The sequence below is a fragment of the Hyperoodon ampullatus genome (assembly GCF_949752795.1).
Source record: "Hyperoodon ampullatus genome assembly, chromosome: 6".
Taxonomy (NCBI): Eukaryota; Metazoa; Chordata; class Mammalia; order Artiodactyla; family Ziphiidae; genus Hyperoodon; species Hyperoodon ampullatus.
Genome location: NC_136919.1, coordinates 83,191,664 through 83,211,670, shown reverse-complemented (window position 1 = coordinate 83,211,670; position 20,007 = coordinate 83,191,664). Strand labels below are relative to the sequence as shown.

General features: G+C 39.7%; 1 protein-coding gene across 1 annotated transcript in view; it reads right to left on the bottom strand.

Annotated features, from left to right (window-relative positions):
- PCSK5 (proprotein convertase subtilisin/kexin type 5) overlaps positions 1-20,007 on the bottom strand; it is a gene marked incomplete at its 5' end in the record, with an annotated part of 318,876 nt that overhangs the window by 282,556 nt on the left and 16,313 nt on the right. The window lies entirely within an intron of this gene.

Below are 20,007 nucleotides of genomic sequence, written 5' to 3'. Positions count from 1 at the left end.
TAGCTAAATCGCATATACTTACTATGTCTCAGTTTCATTATCTATAAAATTGGACTTCAAGCCAGTTCATTTCTCAGTTCACTACAGCTCTCAAATTCCATTCTTTACCACTGACACTTTACTCGCTTTGGGCAAATACATTTAGGGCTATTGCTCCAGAACACCATTGCTCTACCCTAAAAGAATGACCACCATCAGGATGTTTTCCAATTAGGACAATTCAAAAGTTAGGCCTTCTATCAGCTCGGTGCTTTGTGACCGCCTGGAGGGGTGAGATAGGGAGGGTGGGAGGGAGGGAGACGCAAGAGGGAAGGGAGGGGGGAACAGATGTATATGTATGACTGATTCACTTTGTTCTAAAGCAGAAACTAATAAAAAAAAATCTTTCTAAAAAAAAAAGTTAGACCTTAATTAATAAAAAAATAAAAGCAAAAAAAGTCATTGCCCCAGCTTAACTTTTTCAGATAAAAGGTTTACTTTTTATTCCCATCTTTTCATCACATTCTCAATCATCGTCCCGCCCTTCCAATAAGGATGATCAACCAAATTTCTGTGCCATTTAAGAGTCATCTCCTCACTGGGACTTCATGCTCTAATTGATTGTTTCTTATCTTCATTAAATTTGAATGTCTGAAGTCTCCCATTTCTGATTCAAGTGGAACTGCCCAGATGTACACAGAAGAGATCCTGGACTCTGAAAACAAGTAGGAAAGGAGGCAATCCTAGCTGATACCTCTAATCTCAATGATTCTGGACTCTGAAGCAGTAGAAGACAATGAGGAAGAGGGCACAGGTGCCAGTCCCAGTCTCCAAGGGTGTTTCAAGGAGGGTTTTACAGGCCAACTTTAAAATTCCAGAGGAGTAGGGGTAGAATTCAGGAGGGGCTGCATAATCCTCTATCAGAAATCTTAAAATCCCAAGAAGCTTAGAGCTTTCACCTCCTGTAGTTTCTGTCAGGAATGCTCCTTGGGGGCTTCCCTGGTGGCGCAGTGGTTGAGAGTCCACCTGCCGATGCAGGGGACGCATGGGCTTGTGCCCCGGTCCGGGAGGATCCCACGTGCCGCGGAGCGGCTGGGCCCGTGAGCCATGGCCACTGAGCCTGCGCGTCCGGAGCCTGTGCTCCGCAACGGGAGAGGCCACAACAGCGAGAGGCCCGTGTACCACCAAAAAAAAAAAAAAAAAAGAATGCTCCTTGAGTAAATACAGTAGTTTTTTGTGGAAAGGAACAGAGAATCTCTGAGGAAGAACTTTTTATCAACGTGAAAAGTGTCAGCATGTTTAAGATCATGTCCACTCAACTATTATGGAACCTCTTCGACTATAGGAAATGACTGAATTCAATTCAACTATTAAACTCAAACTGTGGATGAAATACACCCTGAAGAAATATTCAGATCCTTTGTGGCTTCAGTGGTACACACCAAAATGCTGGCCGAATGCAGAGTACATGGAGCTGGAAAGTGGAACCCTTGTCCTGACTTAACTTGCTCTGGGATTTTGGATACATCACTTAACCTCTTTGGGCCTTGGTTTCCTCAACTGTGAAATAAGGACACAGGAGGTACAGTGGACAGAGACTGGGCGTCAGAGTCTAACGGGGGATAATAGTGTTTATGGGTTAGTGTGGTTATAAGGATTGAATGTAATAGCAGGTACACTGCCTAGTCAAGTCACTGTCTACCACATAGTAAGTGGCAGAAGGTTATGAGTTTCCCTTCCAAATTTATATTTAAATCCTACCTTCCCTCACCACCTATCCTCTAATTAATCCCTTACCTCTGTCCCTTGGCAGGATTCCTCTTAATCTGCCCTGGTATCACCTCCCTTATTTCACTTCCCTTATTTCACTGGCAAAAATCAAAAGGGTTGATGATACACTGTTGGCAAGGATGTTGGCACAAATGCAGCTCATACAGGATCAGTAAAGAGCGTACCACGGTACAAGTGTTTGGAGAGCCATTTGGCAATATCAATAAAATTATACACAGTACTTAACCTTTGACCTAGCCTTTCCACTTCTTAAAATTGATTCTACAGGTATAGTCATTTACGTAAAAGAATGGATGTTAGTTAGAGCAAATTTTGTAAAAGCAAAAGAATGCAAACACCTAGCTGCCATCAATAGGTGATTGGTTCTATATGAACTGAAACGGATTGTCTCCAAGGTAGTGGATAAATAAAGAAATAAATAAATACAGGTGCAAAAGAGGCATATAATATGACCCAATTTTTGTAGGAGAAAAAAGGAAGACTCTAGATGACATGTGTGCTTATATGCACAGGATAGTTCAAGAAGGAAACTTGACAAACTGGAAAAGAGGGATTTTCTTTTCATTATTTGTGTGGCTGCATTATTTTTTTAAATTAAACTAACCAAAAATGAAAAAATAATACAAATGAACATGTGAAATAGCACACACACAAATCCCACTTACTTTTCCAGGGGCAAATATGCTCCCCCAATTCCATGGGACTGATACAAGGGCCACTTATATTTGGGCCATTAAATCTCTTTAGCAGTACACTCTATTTACTCTCCATCTTTCAGGGATTCTGTTTCCTCTATAGGGTTATGGAATGGTGTTCACTGATTGGCTAATGCCTGCCACATCCCAAGCATCTTGCTGCTCTTCTGCATGTTAATATATTTAACTTCATCTCCCCAAGAGCTTCTGAAGACAAATATTATTACCTCCAACTTGATAAAGGAGGCTATTGAGGCTCTGGTAGTGCCCAAATGTACACAGCTGGTATTGTGAGGTGGTAAAATGTAAATCTTTGTTGAATGCCTAGCATCAGGGTGAATTTAGTTAAGTTTCATGGTGCATCCCGTCGATGGGCTCACAAGACGCATTCCGACGTCCTTCTAGTGAGCTTTCTTATACTGCAGAGCTAAATTCGATGTAGCCAGGGTTCTGAATGTGATTAAGGTTCTACCAATCAAAGGCAGACTGTGGCATTGCGAGGCATTCTTGGAGACTTTTACGTGTTTAGTGGTGGCTGTGGCTAAAGGTCTTAGTACCTGGTTGCTAGCTTTCTGGACATTCATTTGCACATCCTGTTTTGTCAGTCAGTTGGTAAGAGATTTTAGAAGAACTACAGGGGCATCATAGGGTAGCTTCCTCCTTCCTCAGCTTCCTCACTGAGGCAGAAGCAGCAGCTCTGGTGGAGGCCCATGCTGTGGGGTGGCTTTGGGGGCCTTTTCTGAAAACTTGGCCCTCCTGATTAATATTCCAAGCTATTTAATAGTCAATACTGAATGCCTTCCAAAGCAGACCAAGCAGTGGATTCAGTAGTTGGCTCCCCTGAATATTCCAAACTGGACAGATGAGATTTTCTGAAAAAGTAGCTTTATATATATACAATCTTGCACAACTTAGGGATCCTCAAAGGTATGTATGTACCTTTTGAGTCATGGGCTACAGGCACCACTGAGCCAGAGGCTACGGATGACCCATGGTGTCTGCTCTAACATCCTGTTAGATGACTACACTGGCTTCTTGGCTTCTCACAGCCATTCACACCAATCTCCTCTCTCAAGTCTTTCTATACAGTAGCCAGGATAAGGTTATAAATGTACATTTGACTGTCATAGTTCATACGCCAGCTTCAAATCCTTGAGTGGCTTCCCTTTGCTGTTAAAATAAATAGTAATATTTAATATTATTTAATAATATAATTTTAAAGTTAATAATAATAATATCAACATTGATTCTGTGCCAGGAACTAGTCTACTTGCTTTATCTAACTCATTGAATAAAAGCACTGTGGCCACCTCAATGAACCTGTCAGCTTTCTCAGGCTGCTTGTTTGCCTTGTTTTCCCTCCTGCCCTGTCCAACTTACAGATTTCCCCAAATTCTGTACTCCTTTTTGGAAAGTTATTTACTATCAGCCTACAAATAAAATTTTTTTAATGGGCATAAGTTTGAACAGACATTTCACAAAAGATATACAAATGGCCAATAAGCATGTAAAAAGATGCTCAAATGCAAATTAAAATCATTATAGCACTATACACATACCAAAACGGCTAAAATTAAAAAGGTAGACAATACCCATTTTTAATGAGATTATGGAGCATCGGAACTCTCATACATTGCTAGCGGGAGTAGAAAATGGTTCAACATCTTTGGAAAATCATTTGGTAATTTCTTATGAAACATACATCCTCCTCATGACCCAGCCATTTCATTTACAGTATTTACCCAAGAGAAATGAAAACCTATTTCCAAACAAAACTCATACACAAATGCTTATAGCAGCTTTCTTAATAATAGCCCCAAACTGGAAATAATGCAAATGTCTATCAACAAGTGAGTGGATAAATCAATTGTGGTATATTTATAGAATCGAATGCCCAGCAATAAAAAGGAACAAAACTCTGATGAATGAAGCTACATGGATGAAGGTCAAAACAGCATGCTGACACAAAGAGGATACACTATATGATTCCATTGGTAAGAAGTTCTAGGACAGTTACTCTATCATGACAGCAAACAGATCAGTGATAACCTTGGGGAAAGCCTGGAGAAACTTTTGAGTTTGGGAAATGTTCTATTTTTTTTTATTAGTTTCTGCTTTATAACAAAGTGAATCACTTATACATATACATCTGTTCCCATATCCCCTCCCTCTTGTGTCTCCCTCCCTCCCACCCTCCCTATCCCACCCCTCCAGGTGGTCACAAACCACCGAGCTGATCTCCCTGTGCTATTCGGCTGCTTCCCACTGGCTATCTACCTTACGTTTGGTAGTGTATATATGTCCATGCCACTCTCTCGCTTTGTCACAACTTACCCTTCCCCCTCCCCATATCCTCAAGTCCATTCTCAAGTAGGTCTGTGTCTTTATTCCTGTCTTACCCCTAGGTTCTTCATGACATTTTTTTCCCTTAGATTCCATATATATGTGTTAGCATACGGTATTTGTCTTTCTCTTTCTGACTTACTTCACTCTGTATGACAGACTCTAGGTCTATCCACCTCATTACAAATAGTTCAATTTCGTTTCTTTTTATGGCCGAGTAATATTCCATTGTATATATGTGCCACATCTTCTTTATCCATTCATCCAATGATGGACACTTAGGTTGTTTCCATCTCCTGGCTATTGTAAATAGAGCTGCAATGAACATTTTGGTACATGTCTCTTTTTGAGTTATGGTTTTCTCAGGAAATGTTCTATATCATGACTGTGGTGGTAATTCCATCAGTGGTAAGTGATCCGGCATGTTGGAACCAGCTCATTGCAGGCTTGCCAGATCCAACTGCATCTTTTCCCAACACTCTCTGCAGGGACATCACATTGCTGACTTGACATCAACAATGATGGAAGTTTTTAACACATCAGGAAAAATTGGCAAAGGCTACAAATTAGGGCTTCTTTTTTCCCTGATCAGTCACTTGTTTAGTATTTATCAGAACAACCCCAGGTATGTACATTTGTCAACACTCATCCAATCTTACACAAAAATTGCTGCGATGGGGAGTCTATCAATTATACCACAATAATGGTGAGTTCAAAAGTTATATCTCCTCTACTGATCTCTGGTTCTCTTTCCCATCTGTACAATGATTCAGAGATTGGGAAACGCAAGAATCCAGTGACCTGGGGCTCTTCAGCTCAGATCTCCGCCCACCCTCTCAGGTGACGTTGGGAGGAACCAAGTCACCAAGACAAGTGTTCTTGCCAAACAGTCTCCAACAGTTAAAGTTTGAAACTCCTGCTTGATAAATTCCATTCAGACAGAAAGCTACAGAAGCACCGCCTGGATATACTGATTTCCCTTCATTAAAATTTGACTGTGATGCCTCATTTGTACTTCCCTGAGAATATTAAAACCATTGTAATTATTTGCCTTCTGTATTTCAGACTCTATAACATTCAAAGGAGAATCAAAGAGAAGGTGGCCAGGATTGCTTTCCCCAAAGTCACCAAGAATACTCCAACTTCAGGGCCTTTGCACCTGCTTTTCCTCTGCCCAGAATGCCCTTCTAGAAATCTCCGTAACTCACATCCTCTCTGCTTTCAGGTGTTTGCTCAAATGCTCTCTTCTCAGGGAAGATTTCCACCCAATTGACCACCCAATTTGAAATTGCTGTCTCCAGCATACCCCACTGCCCCTTCCCTGACTTATTTTTCCCCTTCACATTTATCACCACTTAACACATTATATATTCTCTTTATTTGTCCCATTTATTGCTGGTCTTCCCCTACTAGAATGTTAGCTCCATAGGTCAGGAATTTTTGTTTTATTCACTGCTGAATTAGACTTAGCTCCTATTAACAGTGCCAGGCATACCCAATAAATATTAGAATGAATGAATGAATGAATGGTCCCTGAACTTCAGGAAATCAAAGCAGCAGTGAGCATGTCTCTAAACCTTAGGGAAGGCTTCTTGCAGATCTCTTTATAACCCTTTCTGTGATACAACATTAACATATAACATATACTTTATACTTATTAAATGTTGAATGAATGAATGACATTATTACATGTAAACATATCTGAAAATTAAGAATGTACTACCCACAACCACCTAATCACCAAAGTCTGCCTTTGTATTTCCCTCTCTTATTTCATCATAATCAATGACCTACTGGAATCACTGAACAAAAGTGATATTTATAACAAGGCTGTTGAATTTATTAAATATTAAATTAGAAGGCAACTAACTGCAGAAATCTGATGAATTGCTAATATTTATGAAGTACAAACTAAGTGCCCAGCATCATTGCACTGTGTCCTCACAACCATATGAAGTAGGTATCATGATTTCCATTTTATATGCATGGAAGCAGAAGCTCACAAAGTTTAAGAACTTGCCTAGGGCCACACAGCAAAGGGCCAAGCTCAGGTTGATTCTGGGCAGCCTAACTCCAGAGCATATGTTCTCAACTACTCTAAAAGATGTTTAAAATAAAAGGGTTCTAAGCATGAATTTAAAACAATTACCCAGAAGACTGTGCTCCTAAGAGTTGTACACAGAGGGGATGTTTTCTAGAGATATTTCTATCTACTATGAGCAGATCCAAAAGAGAAAGTGTTGACAAGCATCTTTGAGAGTGAGAGAAAGCCCATTCCTGTCCTCTGTGGGGGGCAAGGAACTTGGTCTCTGTTTCCTGTTCTACCACTGACCCCAAGGAACTTACATTAGTGTCTTCTTTAGGTGAGAAATTATCTTTAAGGCACACCTTCACCTTGAAGTTCAAGGGGCATTCTAAGCTTAACAAGTACAATACTTGGCACCAAGCATCTTGGATGTTACTTCATGAAACACCACAAATGACATGAAAAATGTCTTCCTTAGACTTTAGTTTCAAGTCAATCACTCAGCTCTTCAGAGAATGACATTAGAATACATGAATTCAGAGCAAAAGAACTACAATCATTTTTTTTTCATCAGGATGCTCAAGGAAAGATGTATAATCTCTATGATTTTAGAGCAACTTTCTCAGATATGCAGGAATGTGACAGCTGAATAACGGCCCCCTAAAAATGTTCATATCCTGATCCTCGGAACATGTAATTATGTCACCCTATATGGCAAAACGGACTTTGCAGCTGTGATTAAATTAAGGGTTTTGAGATGGAGAGATTATCCTGGATCATCTGGGTGGGCCCAATGAGATCACAAGAGTCCTTATAAGAGCAAAGTCAGAGAGATGTGATGGCAGAAGCACAGAGAGAGATGGAAACAGAGATCAGAGATGGGGAGAGGGAGAGGGAGAAAGAAAAAGAAGGAAAAGAGAGGGACAGATTTGAAGATGCTATGTTGCTGGCTCTGAAGATGGAGGAAGGGGTCACAAGCCAAGGAATTCTGGTGGCTTCTAGAAGCTGGAAAAGGCAAGGAGATGAGGCTCCTCTAGGATTTCTGGAAGGAACGCAACTCTGATGACACCTTCATTTTAGGTTAGGACTTCTGGCCCCAGAACTGAAAGATAATAATTTTGTGTTGTTTTAAGCCATTAAGTTTGTGATCATTTGTTACATACGGCAGCAAGAGGAAACTAATACTAGGTAGAACTGGTATCTCAGTAGACATCCATGAGAAGCAAAGGAAACGAAACTAGACTATTTGGAGCCTGTTTATTCTTCATAATTTTCAGGACTCTCTGGGTATTCAGTTATCAACTTCTAAGTAGCTATACCAGTATAATAATAGTGATTAGTATCAGCCCAGTACTCTGCTCAGCACTTTGTTAGCATTCTCTTGCTTAATCCTCAAAACAAACTGAAAAGCAAGATAAAGCAACTGGCCAAGCAAAAGAGAACCAGTAAGCAGCTTGTTTATTCAAAGCCAACGTATAATTAATACTACTAATAGCAACAGGTACCACTTACTGATGCTTTCCTACATTATCTCCAATCTCTCCAACAACCCTGCAAAGGAAGGAGAATTATTCTAATTTTATGGAGAAGGAAATGGTCCAAACCTGGGAGAGGCTAAGTAACATGCCCAAGTGAGGAAATGTCTGAGTCTGATTTCAAAAATCTAAGCTTTTTCTAGTCATAGCACTTTGCTTTTTATTTAAAATTTATTCAAAGGGTTTTCTATCACCACATTTAATTCAGTATGCACACTCAAATATCCCCACCCCATCCCACTCCTTTGCCCTCGCCAAGCTGAGCCCTCATTATTTTATTCTAAAGCTACCTGATCAGCAGAGTATAGCAGAATCTAGGTCTCAATAGTTCATCTTAAAAGCAGGTGATTAAAAACATCCTGACTACAAATCCCAAGCAAGCAAGAAACGGATACAGCAATTTCACCAAGAAAATGTAAGACAGAAAAAAACAGAGGGAGCACCAGATTTTCCCAAGTTCAAGTGAGAAACCTACAGTCTACCCCGCTATTCACACAGGACAGGAAGTTTCCCTTGAAGCAAATCAGAGAATATCAGAGTTGGAAAAGACCTTAACAGGACTTTGATCTGCCTTTCCTCACTGAATGCAGGAATCCATTCTTCAACCTTTAAACATAGAGCACTGCATTTTCTGGGACAGTCCATCTGTTAGGAAGTTCTTCCAGATAATTAGTCTAAATCCACTCCTCATTCCTGGTTCTAGCATGTGAGGCCAAACCAATAGGGTCATCCCTCTTCTGCATGCCAGACAGCCAACACGTCCCTACTGGGTCTTCCCTGTTCTTGGCTGAATATCCGAGTTTTTCCATTTTTTTCTCATGTGACAAGCCTTCACAAGGTTGCTTCCCCTAGACGTGCCAACATCCATAAGGCCTTCCCAGAAAACTTGGAACCCAGAACATAACACAGCTCATCTCTAGGTATGGTGGAGCCAGGATGGAGTCATGATCCCATGACCTCCCTGGGCAATGTATTTCTATTAGATGTAGCTTAGAATTGAAGTATTTTTAGCTGAATGAACTTGGCCAACTGAAAGATCCTCAGATGCCCTTTTTAATTTGGTTCTCCTCCAGTCTATAGTTTAATTTCTTAAATGTAAATGATAGAAATTTACATTTCTGTTGAATATTGAATGTCATTTTCTATATCCTACTTTATACATTTACAGCCTGCCAAGACATTCACTTATTTACTGAGAGCATACTCTATGTCAAGCACTGATCCAAAGACACTGGAGACAGAGTGAACAAGACACAGACCCTGCTAAGATGCAGATAACATTCTGACTTGATTCTGACAACCCCACTGTGTCAACTGCAAGTTTGAAATTTACATTTTCCCTATTGAATCAGAATATTTCTCCCAAGAGAACTGAAATAATTTTTCTTATTAGTCTATTATAGATAAGGATGGGGTTTAACATTCAACGTATAACATGTTTGGAACAGTTATTTAAGAATGAACTTTAAATGGCATTTTATTTTCTTTGATTCATTTTCATCCAAAATGAATAATTATATCCTTAATGTAATATAATCCGTGTACTATATTCCTCAGATAAAAACATCTATTACTGCTATTTATAGTCAGTTATTCTTTCCAAGAGCTTTTAAAAACTCATCTGTAAGTAATTTCTGGAGAAACTACAAGAAATTATTGTTTAATATTTAAACTATTCCACCTGCTTATAAGACACACATCTCACACACACACTCACACACGAAGTAAGAGTCTAAGAAAGGCTGAGCAAGAAAGAGCACACACAGCCTATATTTAGATCTGTATTACTCTTTTCATTACTGATCACTTTTGCAACTTGAAAGCATTTCCACGTACTATATGGAAACAAACACAAAATAGTACCTATTTTGATAGGTGGCAACATTTCTACAATTACCCCAGGAACAGTAAATTTTCTCTTTAGATTCAATGATTCTCAACCCTTGCTAAACATTAGAATAATATGGAGGCTAAAAAAAATATTAAGTGTTCATTTCCCCCCATGTCCACCCCAGAGATTCTGACATAAGGATCTGAGTTAAAAGCCAGGGCATGAGTATTTTCTTTTAAAAAGCATTCTAAGTGATTGTACAGGTGAACAACCACTATTCTAATCCATCCATCTCATTCTGCAGAAACAGAACAATTTACTCTGAATTCTGCAATCTCCATTCAATTATTCCTATCTAATTAATTAAAGTACATTTAAATGAGAAAATAGCTAAGTAATTTGATTTCAGCACTAACGTAACTGGTATGTTTTTTTTTTTTTTTTTTTTTTTTTTTTTTTTTTTTTTTTTTTTGCTGTACGTGGGCCTCTCACTGTTGTGGCCTCTCCCATTGCGGAGCACAGGCTCCGGACGCCAGGCTCAACGGCCATGGCTCACGGGCCCAACCGCTCCGCGGCATGTGGGATCTTCCCAGACCGGGGCATGAACCCGTGTCCCCTGCATCGGCAGGCGGACTCTCAACCACTGCGCCACCAGGGAAGCCCAACTGGTATGTTTTGTTCTTTTATTCATCCCCTTAATTATTTCAAAAGCCATCTCTCCCCCAAAAAAAGTTTTTAGAAAAATATATTTGTATAACCAGATTAGTAATTTCCAATATTTTATCATACTGGTAAACAGAGGCTAGTCTGAGCTCTACAGAATTTTAAATGACACGTTTTATTCTTAAAAAGGAAGATTCCGAGAGTAGAAGCTGTGAGCACTAAGAACATGTGATAGCTACCAAATGTAAAATAGATAGCTAGTGGAAGCAGTCACATAGCCCAGGGAGATCAGCTCGGTGCTTTGTGACCACCCAGAGGGGTGGGATAGGGAGGGTGGGAGGGAGACGCAAGAGGGAGCGGATATGGGGATATATGTATAGCTGATTCACTTGGTTATAAAGCAGAAACTAACACACCATTGTAAAGCAATTACACTCCAATAAGGATGTTAAAAAAAAAAAAAAGAACATGTGATAGAAACTATGTGTGCTCAAGACAGTTGATGGCCTTGTCACCCTCAGTTAAAAAACTTATTAGATGGAGAAGCTCCGTGTCTTTTCTAATGGCTGTTCAGAGATGCCTTGTTCCTTTGTCCCTATCTTGGTCCTTCCTGGGGACTGGCAGTGTTAACACTTGCAGGGTAGTGAACTTAAAAACAGGGTCCAGAGCAGGGGATAAGCAACAGCATCTGTAGCACAATGGCAGATGACAGGTGGGTGAGGTATCCAGCCAGGTGTGAATTTCTCCATCTAGGCAGACGTGAAGTTGGGTCTTACTTTTATAGCTCCTGAGGTGCTGCCACTGTAGGCAGCTATTGGTCATTTGTATTAAAGATGTCACAGACACACAACTATTAGAATAGATCAAACAAAAGAAAAAAAAACCAGCAACACCAAGTGATGGTGAGGATGTAGGTAACTCGAAGGTCATACAGTGTTGTTGGGAATACCTGGAAAACCGTTTGGCAGTTTCTTACAAAATTAAACATTCATTTACTATATGACCCAGAAATCCCACTCCTAAATATTTTCTCCAAGAAAAATAAGAGCTTGTGTCCATACAAAAACTTGTACATGAATGTTTATAGTGGCTTTAGTCATAATCACCAAAAACTGGAAACAACCCACTGGCCTACAACTGGTGAATGAATAAACAAACCGGTGAATCCATACAGTGGAATACCACTCATCAATTAAAAGAAACACATTATTGATTGATTAATTAGGGATGAATCTCAAATGCATTGTAACAAGGGAAAGAAACCAGGTTCAAAATGTTATATATAAATGCATATTCCACTAATATGACATTCTGGAAGAGGCAAGTAGACCAGAAAATACATTAGCAGTTGCCAAGAATTGGGGGTGAAGCAAGAGGCTGATTACAAAGGAGCACTAGGGAGTTTTTCTGAGGTGACAGAATTGCTCTGTATCTTTATTATGGAGGTGTTTACATGACTGTATGCATTCATCAAAGCCTGTAGAAAAATACAGGGAATGTTACTGTATGCAAATGATACCTCAAATAAACCTGATCCCAAAAAATATGTCCATAGGGGAAAGCCCTGTCATCAAAGTGAGTTAGTTGGAAAGGTGATGCAAATGGAAAAGCAAAAAGTTAAAAAAGCTGTTTGGATTAACATATATTATCAAATTGGCTTTATTTGATTAAGGAGCTTCCCTAAATCCATAGCAACCACTTCAACATTTGGAATTACACAGTGCAAACAGCAACCCTGAGAACCATTCACAATATGTAAAGCTTTCCTTTTATCAAAGGAATGAAGTCTTGCAACATTTTTTAGTACAGACCTGCTTTCCAGGAACGTGACCACCTTAGTCACAACAAAATATGACTGATTACGCTAAATGATGGAGTCATTTGAAGCTACTGTATTTTCTTTTTTTGCGGTACGCGGGCCTCTCACTGTTGTGGCCTCTCCCGTTGTGGAGCACAGGCTCCGGACGCGCGGGCTCAGCGGCCATGGCTCAGGGGCCCAGCCGCTCCACGGCATGTGGGGTCTTCCCGGACCGGGGCACGAACCCGCGTCTCCTGCATCGGCAGGCGGACTCTCACCCACTGCGCCACCAGGGAAGCCCTGAAGTTACTGTAAACTCTGAAAATATGGCTGGTAATTTTGAAACAAAGATGAGAAAGCATAAATGGCTCAGTCTCCTAAGTGCTGTTAACTCTACACCTAATATAACTGCCTTGAAAGTAAGTAAAACTCTATATAAATTGGTAGTTCTTGAAATGTGGCACCAGGATTAGAGGCATCAGACCAGCAGTAGTGGCATCATCAGGAGCAGAAATGCACATTCACGTGCTCCACCCCAACGTGAATCAGAATCCAGTCATTCCCCTGCTCAGCAAACTCTAAGTTCAAGAGATGAGGAAGTGGCATCATGAATGGCTGATGAAAAAAACATCCAAAAAAGGACACAAGCACATTGCTGTCCATCTCCACCCATGCAGTCAAGATGAAGTACAAACCTACCCCGCCATACGCCCATACAATCTACATAGTAAGAAAGGGTTTTAATTACAGGCTTTACCCTTTTAAAACGCTCTGAGCCCAATCTATATTTAAAATGAAATTGGATTTCAAGTAGAATTTTATGCAAACTCAATTCTAAGAGATAATTAAATACATTTATAATGTTCACAGTACTAGGAGAGGTGTAGCTATCTGTGATAGATCAGTTCATTCCATAACCAAGCGAGTAAAGTTTCAGAACTAAAATTTCACAGGTGATATACATACTAATAATTGTAACTATTAAAAATCAAAATTCATCTCCCAATAACCATTGGGTCCTGCCATATTCTACTGTATGCGGACTATATCTTCTTAGCTTTTTCTTTCCATGTATAAAGGATGAATAATGATTTCTAACTTTTCAATAAATACCTCAAGCCGTAAAGATCAGAACATGTTTTTCTTCCTCTTTTCAAGTAAAATGTTTTGATATTTCAACAGATGTCTTAGTAGAAAAATGCTATTTTCATCCATCTGAATGAGAGTTCATCGAGCACAGGGAAGATGTATTCTTCCTGTAAGTATTCTCAAATATCATCATAATTGTACCAGCAGATATGCTCAATTTATAAAACAAGGCTTTATTTGCATTAAATTATCAATGTCTCCTCTTGGAGTCCTGCTTTATTGATACTATCTGTCCATGATATCCAAGGGCTATAAATTTGTAATTCTGCACAAATGGACTATCTAAACTTTCAATCATCTAGGGGCAGATATTTAATCTGATGCCAGTTCCCAGCTGACGTTCAGTTCTTCTGTGGGTGAATACTCAGAGGCAACAACATCTGAACATCAGTTTAAGCAAAACACCACCAAGGTAGATCTGTTGCCCCTCACCTCCATGCATACACTTGGCCCAAAACACGTGTAAAACTAATGCCAGCGTTTTGGATGATCTGCATGTTTTAGCACCATTGCCCACTTTAAGAATTTTACAATTTTGTAAACAGGATCAATAACTCATCAGGCCACATGTTTTTGTCTTGTTTTATCCTAGGTAACAGCAATATTAATTTCCACCTTAAAAGTACTTTCCCTTACACTGTTTTTGTTTTTGTTTTGTTTTGTTTTGTTTTTTGCGGTACGCGGGCCTCTCACTGCTGTGGCCTCTCCCGTTGCGGAGCACAGCCTCCGGACGCGCAGGCTCAGCGGCCATGGCTCACGGGCCCAGCTGCTCCGCGGCATGTGGGATCCTCCTGGACCGGGGCACGAACCCGTGTCCCCTGCATCGGCAGGCGGACTCTCAACCACTGCGCCACCAGGGAAGCCCTCTTACACTGTTTTTTATGAGTAATTAAGATAATGTTATACCCCTTTGTAAAACTGGCCATTTACTTCCTGTTATTTTTATAATAAAATAAAATATGGTTAATTTGGCCCAAGAAGGGCTACCAGATCTGGCTCCTTTTTACCTTTCTATATTGTCATCTTCTAACACCTCTCCCCTTCACTCAATCCAACCCCATTGTCCTCGTTTCTAGCCTCAGGACCTTTTCACTTGCTGTCCCATTTGTCCTGGCATTCCTTTTTCTCCAATCTTCCATTGCCTAATTCCTTCTCCTCTTTTAGATCTTAACTCAAATATCACTTCCTCAGAAAAAATCTTCTCTGACCTTCTCCAGTTCCTCTCCAACTGATCAAGCTGTTTATTTTCTAAGTTTTAAAATATTCATATACTGGCTGCACCCACCACAGTGCCTGGCACAGAGTGGCTACCCAATAAGCATTTATACAATGAATAAATGAATGAATGAACACTGTGAAATAAGTGAAGAATTATTACCCTAATTTTCCAAATAATAAAACTGAAGCCCAGCTAAATTCAGCAATTTACCCAACTTTATACTATGAGCTAGTAATAGAAACAAGATTTTTCTGACACTAAGCTCAGTGCTAGTTTCACTATTTGATACAAATCCTAAATAGACTTTAAAAAATCATAATTTGTGCTTAGAGTGATATTTTCAACTCTTATTAAAGTTTCAACTCCAACATGATTAACTGTAGGATTAATACCTTTACCTCAACAATTCCTGAGCTTGTCTGAAGTTTTAAATTTTTTTTTCTTAACAAAAAAGTCCACTGACCTTTATCTCAGCAGCTTGCTTGATCTTAAATATATGTCAAATAACCCAAAAAGAGAGTTTAAATAACCATTATGCCTACCAAGTAAATGTTTGTATCCATAAAATAGAAAGTTAGAAGTGATGTTTAAGAAAATGTACTCAGGACTTAGTTATAAGTATTTCTCTTCTATCATTCCTAAGTACTTACTGTTGACATAAAAGATAAACCAAATACAGTGTTTTACCAAAAGAATCATTGCAACGTTTACAGTATTTTGCAGTAACTGAAGACATATACTTATCTGGACAAATACCTCATATCTGGATAAATGAAGAAAAAGTAAGTGAATTTAATATATATTAATCTTCTATCTGAGGTGTCCACAGGACTAAAAATTAATCCATGAATTATTTTGATACTCCAAACACTGGATATTGCCTGACTGCTACATTTGTATCACTCAAATAGAGGCAGGCAATTTAGTAGAAAAAAAGGCTTCTTAAGTTTTCCTCCCTCATAGCTCAAATATGGCGACATTCTGTAACTAAATTGTGAAACAGGTTTAAAGCCCCAATAAACTAAAGTGATAAAGACCCAGGGCGGAGAATGGTTTGGGCAGTCACAAGTCCCATTTCAAATGCATCATATTAATTTGAGTTCTTACAGTGACTGCAGTAGATATTCTGAAATGTCTCTATACTGTTACTTTAGTTACTGCCTAACTTCCTACCCCTCATCACACAGTTTAATAAACCTGCCAAGGAAAGCTGAGTTTAGGTTACAGTCATGGCTAAAGGCACCCCCATTATAATATGGTCATATTCCTATTCGCAAAAGTGACCACTACACCCACCTTTCCCAAAACGAGCCTTGTGACCTTCCCCAGGAAAGAGCTCTCAAGTTCAAGAGACCAACCAAGGTATTCATGCTTTAGTCATCAGATCAATCATTTACCTCGTTACTACACAGCCACCACAATAAAAATGACCTTTTGATGTACCAAAACCAGGAAAAAACATCTAACATTTCTTTTCAAGGTAGTTTAATGAAAAGGGTATAAAAGTGAGATTTTCACAGAAGTAGGGAAAAAAATATTGCCTCCAAAATCGAGATTTTTTTTTTCGTACACCACATACCTAAATATGCAAACACCTTTGACAAATTTTCCCCATTCATGTATCTCCTAAAGAGACACAGGCCCTGATAAATACAAAAATTATTAGCAATACTTACTAAAGAAATATATGTTCTTCCTATAAAGGATCAAGATGACTAGAAAAGCTTCTCTATATTATTAGTAAGACAATTCTCAGGAGTCACCTTTAAAATCAGAGCTGGAAGGTACTAGAACTCAGGTCTGCTAAATGCCCGTTCATGGCTCTAGCCATACCTCTTCTTTTGAGGCCTCAGATTCTTCATCTTTATGAGGGGCTAGGTGGTACAATTGCTAGCAAACCTGAAACCCAACAGGTCTCACTTCCTAACGGGGGCATTTACATTTTAGGAGACAATATTATAGGACTCCTCCAAAGCCACAGATTGTTGGAAGTGGCATTTGTCTTTCAAAACAAACAAATTACCATTAATTAAAACACACACATGCACACCCTTTCTTTCCAACAATAAGTCATAACCAAATCTGATGTGATAACGTACAAGGCAGTGCCTTAATGGAATGCTGGATCCAGCAAGATTTAAGCAATAAATTTTATGGAACTTGATCATACTCTCCCATCACAAAGCCCTTTATGATAACACTTGAGTAAATCCATCTGGTTGAGTTAATAATTAGTTTAAATCTGTTACAAGTTAATGATGCATAGACAAGTCATTCCAGGTACATGATGATGCAGCGAATTTGTGACAAAAGTTACAGATAATATTTTGCACTGCCTTTCATTTTTCTTTATTTCCTACTCTGATTAGAAAACAAAAAGGCATTAAAGAACAAATAAGACCTTCAAATAAGACCTATATATGTACAGACTGGATAAAAAGGGAAAAAAAGCACTTTCCTAAGGAGTTACATAGGGTTCCAGAAAGACCTGTCAAAGGTTGAGAAAGACCCCAGCCCATTTCTATATTTTGAGCTAACTGGTGGATTATAAAATAAAGAAATGCTTAAGTATGTAGCGTATTTATTTAAATGTTTATGTGTTATACAAAAATATAACTATGCTGTCCACCAGAGTTTCAGAATGCACAATGTATATTCATTCCTAGTGTACCTACTATAACTAGTGAAATGTAGTAATGAGAAATGAGATGAAAGTAAACAGACATTGTATTTCAATATGGCTGGGGTATGAAACTACATCTATAAGCAAATTGGAAGATATTTTATAAACATGAAACCTGGAGCCAAATGATCTTCAGCCCATGCTCCCCGTATTCCATCCCCTGAGTAAGAGCCTGGAGCTCATTTAAAGATTTATTACGTGGCCAGGGCCTTTAAATAGAAATTACACAAAAAAGCACAAATCTGTGACCTTCAACATCAACAAATACTCATATATGTGTAGCTATCCAAAGACCAGCCCCCAGTCTAAAAGAAAATAGACTGTACTTTAGCAAAATCTGTGTACTGAGGCTGGAATCATCAAAGCGCAAAAGAGTTGAAAATGAGCTAATGATTCCTGTGTTTTGATGTTAATGAAAAGAGAGAAGCTGAAACCAGAGTGGAGGGAGAGTGGCTTCCTTGGGGAGAGAGAGGCTCTGAGCTCTGGGGAAACAGCCAGCCTATCAGGTGTTGAGGAAGAACTGAGCACAGTGGCTGCTGTCAACCCTGGCTGCATATTTAAGACAACTGATGCCCAGACCCCACACAAGGTCAATTAATCAGAATCACTGAAGATACCTTTAAAGGCTCCCGGGTGACTGGAATGTGAGCCAGGGATTGACGGCCACTGAGTCAGGGTCACTGAGGCTGGGGGATAGAAAAGGCTGAGTAAGCACAGCTCCAGTAATCAGGACCTGAGTGACTGCAATGAAACAGAGCCAGTTCCTCCTAGAACGAATCTGGTATGGGAGCAGGGTCGGGTAGGGGGTGTCCAGAGATAGGTCTCTCTCATGTTCACCAACAGAGTAGAAGAAAATGGCCCTATAGAGGACAGGACATCCAGATGATTAAAGCCACAGCAGGCTAAATTGAGACCATGTTCCTCTCCAACATTTCCACCCAGTGTAGGGTCACATCTCTGCTCAAAACTGTCTAATGGCCTTCCTCTTCCCTCAGAGAAAATCCAGTCCTTACTATGCACAGCCTACACAGACTTGCGCTAAAGTGTGGTCCCAGGACCAGCAGCAGTAATAGTATCGCCCGAGAGCTTGTCAAAACCACAGAACCTCTGGTCTCATTGATCAACTAAATCAGCATCTACATTTAAACAGGATCCCCAAGTGACTTTATGCACATTAAAATGTGAGAAGCTATAAAACAGATAAACAACAAGGTCCTACTGTATAGCACGAAGAATTATATTCAAAACCTTGTAATAACTGATAATGGAAAGGAATCCAAAAAAGAACACACATATGTATAACTGAATCACTTTGCTGTACACCTGAAACATTGTAAATCAAGTATACTTCAATTAAAAAAATTGTGACAAGCACTGACCTACTGAGTCTCCCTCACCTCTCCCACCCACCCCTATTACCTCTCTGCTACCTGACTTGCTCGCTCAGCATCTTCTTACCATTCCTTCAATCTATCAGGCTCTCTCCTGTTCAGGGCCTTTACACTGGCTGCTTCCTCTACTAGAATGTGCCTCCTCCAGATATCTGGAAGGCTCATTCATTTACCTCACCTTCTTCAGATCTTTTCTCATGTCACCTCCTCCATGAAAACTTCCCTCACCATGCTGTTTACAACTGAAAAAAATTTTCCAGACATTCCCCCTTCCCTGCTTCCTGTCCACAGAACTTACCACCAGTTGACATACTTTTTTGTTTTCTATTCAATTGTTTATTAACAGTCTCCCTGTGATAGACTGCAAAATATGGCCACAAATTCTTGGCATCTCTTCCTATGGAGGAAGAGATGTCTCTGCTTCTTGAAGCTGGGCTTGGTAATGTGACTTACTTTGACTTCTGGGATGTTAGGATACGGACACGAGCAAACATATGTAAAGAGCTTGCACGTGAGAATTTCTCTCTCTCGTTACTGGGATACCTTCTTGTCGCTAAGGGAAGAAACACAAACCAGCCTGCTGGAGGATGGGAGACCCATGACCAGTTACCCCCATAATCTAAGCTAGCAGCCAGCAGAAACCACAAGAACATGAGTGAAGCCATCCCAGACCAGCTAGGCCCTAGGTGACCCACCAGTTGCCTGAAGAACCTAACATTCAACTCACAGCCTCACAGAAATAATGATTGTCATTTTAAGCCACTGGGTTTTGGGTGATATGTTTTGAAGCAAGCTGGGACCCTTGTAATTTCCAAGAAGGTAGAGATTTTTGTGCCCCACTGCATCTCCAGGGTTTAGTAGTGTACTTAGCATAGGGGAGATAGTCTAAAATATTTGCAGTGAA